The following is a 4,063-nucleotide window of genomic DNA, read 5'->3' as shown; positions in this document are numbered from 1 at the left end:
GTCAGGACACATGCCCAGGTTGTGGCCCTGATCCCCGGGGTGGGGGTGGGGGTGGGGGTAGGGGTGGGGTGGGTGGGGTGGGGCATGTAAGAGGCAGCCAATCGATGTTCTCTCTCATTAATGTTTCTCTCTCTCTCTTACTTCCTCTCTCTCTAAAATCAATAAAGAAAAAAAATAATGTAAAAAAAAGAGCAACAGAATTATGTCAACGTGAATTCCTTCCCCTATAATTGAGGTTAAGTCTGTTACATTCCAGATCTAGGGTACAGATGGGCTCAGGGGATCTTCAGGATGATCAGCTGCAAATATGCTGGTTATAGATGAGCAGTACCAGAGGAGTTTCTGTAGTCGCCGTGGTTTTTCTGCTGTGGCTTATGACCTAGTGACTGGCAGTCTCACTGAATGGAGGAAGCAACTGTTGAAGAAGTGTCAACAGACATTTCTTTGGGGACTGGGATAATACATAGGCTGTGTTGTCTGGTTAACTGAGAAGCTCTACGAAAACATAATGGTGCAGTAATACTTCTGACAGCAGTGTTCTGTAAAAGTAAATACATTCCCTGGAGTTCCTAAACTGCCTTTTAAAGAAGGTGATGTTTTATTAAAAATGTGGTATTTACATTACATTTCATTTCCTTCTTTTAAAAAGAAGAGGTGTTATGGTGGTAAGATCATTCTGTACTACATGTGCTTTGTTTCATGACAGTCGGTTTTTTCTGTACCCAGTATTTATCTGAGCTGACATTAAAATATGAGCTGAAGTCCAGGAAAAGAAAGCTGGGAGAAAGACAGACGATAATACAATCAGAAACAAATAAACTATACCACATGCAGTGGGGTTACTTTGAGAAAGAGCACATATAGAAGTATACTCCAAGTGCTTTTTAAAAATACTATATTTCTCATACTTATACTTGGAATAGTTCAGGTTAGAGTTTCAGGTACTGCACAAATATTTCACCTTTGTTCAAATTTTCTTGAAATAACACTAACTGCCCTTAGTCTTATAGACAATATAAATCAAGGATTAAAAAATATCAGCCCTCAGAAGGGGGGGAGGAAAGGGATAAACCACAGAACTTATATGCATGTACGAATAACCGATGGACATAGACAACAAAGCTGGGGACCGGGTGGGGTTGGGGGGTAGGGAAGAGGGTGTCAATGGGGGGAAAAAGGGAGAAACAGCTGTAACAAAAAAAAAAAAAGTCAACCCTGCCTGGCTGGTGTGGCTTAGTGGTTGAGCATCGACCCATGCACCAAGAGGTCACCGGTTTGATTCCTGGTCAGGGCACATGCCCAGGTTGTGGGCAAAATCCCCAGTGAGGGGCATGCAGGAGGCGGCCAATCAATGTTCTCTCTCTTCGATGTTTCCATCTCTCTCTCCCTCTCCCTTCCTCTCTCTCTAAAATCAATAAAGAAAAAAAAATCAAAAAAAAAAAAAAAAAAAAATCAGCCCTGGCTGGTGTGGCTCAGTTGGTTGGGTGTCATCCTGTGCACCAAATGGTTCCATTTCCACTCAGGGCACATGCCCGGGTTGCCAGCTTGATCCCCAATAGGGGTCATGCAGAAGGCAGCTGATCGATGTAACACTCTTACATCCTATTGATATTTCTCTCTTCTCCTTCCTCTCTCTCTAAAAATCAATAAACCATTCTTTAAAAAAATAATAACAATTGCAAGAAACAAAGCCAGGACTCCTGACTTCTCTGTTCCTGCTGTAGATACTTTCTCATCTGAAATAGTTCCAACTGTTTGAAATCTTCCCTCTACAGTCTTAACCGGAAGAAGTCTCCCAGAAAGATGTTACCTTTGGCATTATGCATTGACCATGGCTAGGGTAAAAGTCTGCTTTTGCATTCTGCCACTTTTATTTTGTTTTGTTTTTGTGGTTAATTCTCCGCTGAGGATATTTTTTTCCTTTGATTTTCAGATAGACTGGGAGGGAGGGAGGGAGAAACATGGATGTGAGATACATCTGTTGGTTGCCTCCCACACAACCCAGAGCAGGGCAGGGGATCAAACCTGCAACCTAGGTATGTGCTGGTGATCAGAATTGAACCCAAGACCCTCTAACTGCTGAGCCAAACCGGCCAGGGCAACATTCTGCTACTTCTATTTGAGGACTGCATGTGAGACACTGCAAAATGCAGAAATCTGCAATGATGGCAGTTTGGCCACCTGGTCTCATTTGAAGTGTCTCTCTTTTCTATACTATATTCAAACCCTTTTAATTTTCATTTCACCATTGAGCTCCTTAGGGCTAAGACATTTGGCTGCTGAGAAGTTTCTCCCTCTTTGTAACTAACGTGTCTAGAGTCAACTTGAGATCGTGTGGTTGGAGATGACTTAAACCCACACACAAGCCATAAAATGTCAAGATTAAGCACTCCATATTTCCCTCCCTCCTAAGCCCCAATGCTGAATGAATTTTGGAGCAGCAGTTTCTTGAATTAGCAGCAAATCATTGAAGTTAGAGTCTCCTTAGTACTCAATGCACACAAAGTACTCATCTGTCTAATTTAGTCTCAGCCGTTGGCTGAGAAACAAGGTAAAAATAGCAACGTTTGTTACACTCCTTAGTGTCTCAAAGGTCTGTGCACTGGGGCTCTTTCTCCTTAGTTGGATGTTTCCCTGGCCCGCAGAAGGAAAGCTGCATCTGTGTGGTAAATTGTAGCAGCCTGCAACCTGGGGCTTGCCCTTATTCTCCCTAAAACCCACATGACGGGCAAATTTGTTTATAAGATTAACATTGGTGAGTCCTGCAACCTTTGCCAGGCCCCCTCAGTGGTCCAAGAGGTGTCTGCTGGGAGCTACCCATGAGAAGAGCCCCTGCAGCCACTGCCTCTATAGAAACAGCTGTTCATCTTCGGACACAACTGTCATAAATTGCAGTCACCATTCTGTGTGAACAAAAACTCAAAACTTTACTCTCAGACCTTAGCAGGAATCTGCCCATCTGTAAATCAGTTTGGCTAATTTGATTTACCCACCCATACACTAAAATCTAAAGTCACCTGGCCTGACCTCATCAAAAGCCGCGTGTGTGTGTGTGTGTGTGTGTGTGTGTGTGTGTATTTATGCCCCCTAATTCTGCTTCTTTATTTCTAAATGTTAGCAGCCAATTAATCACGTCTGGGAGTCTTTTTGAAGGTCCACCACATAGTGCCCTTCTTCTCCTGGATTCTGAACACTTTGAGAAATAAAGTAAAAGAATGGAATAGATGAAATGTCTGAACATCACCATTCCTGCCAGTAAAGCCTTAATTCAAGAACCAAATGGACTTTTTCATACTGAACCCCACAATGAAAACACAGTAATGCTGGGGCCCTGCATGAAGTGTTTTCATTTGAAACATTTAATGGAGTAGCTCTACTTAAAAGTGTCAGATTATTCAGAGGAGGGGGTGGAGTGGGAGGGAAGAGAAACAACTGTAACAAAAATTAATGAATTAAAAAAAATATGTCAGGTTAGCCTTATCATGTTGCACAGTTTCATAATTTGAGAAAAGCTCATTTTGTCCACTAAACTGGAATTCAGCAGGAGTTCAACAGCACCCTTTATCTAGAATAAGAAATAAGTCAATGGACTTGGCCCTTCACCTTTCTTATTAGGGTGTAACAACCACCTTCTGTTAATTACAGAAGCTTTGTTTCATTTTTCCGGAAACACTGGTTAGGTCTGTTCTAAATCAGCAGCCAATCAGCTTAGCCTACTGCTGGTAAACAAGGGCCAGGTTCTGCTCTCCCGGCTTTGATTTCTGGAAGTAATTGAATGGCATTCAGCCTGGAAGATCTGTTTGTTGTTGGTGATGGTGGTGGTGGTGTGTGTGTGTGTGTGCACACGTAGGTAAGGCAGTGGAGAGGGAAGAATTCAAAGGGAAATATCCTCTAAAAACGTAGCGAGAACAGAGCTACCATAATAAAAATGTGCCTTTGGTTAGCAAATGTGAAATAAAATTAAAGGCACTGGCTGAAAGTTTACTGGGAAAACAAGGAAAGAAACTAGACCATTGGAGGAAAATAGTACTTTGAAATAGAAGAATGGATGTGGAAAAACAAA

Source organism: Molossus molossus, unplaced genomic scaffold, assembly GCF_014108415.1.
Source record: "Molossus molossus isolate mMolMol1 unplaced genomic scaffold, mMolMol1.p scaffold_m16_p_10, whole genome shotgun sequence".
Lineage (NCBI taxonomy): Eukaryota > Metazoa > Chordata > Mammalia > Chiroptera > Molossidae > Molossus > Molossus molossus.
Note: the sequence above shows the minus strand (reverse complement) of the source record.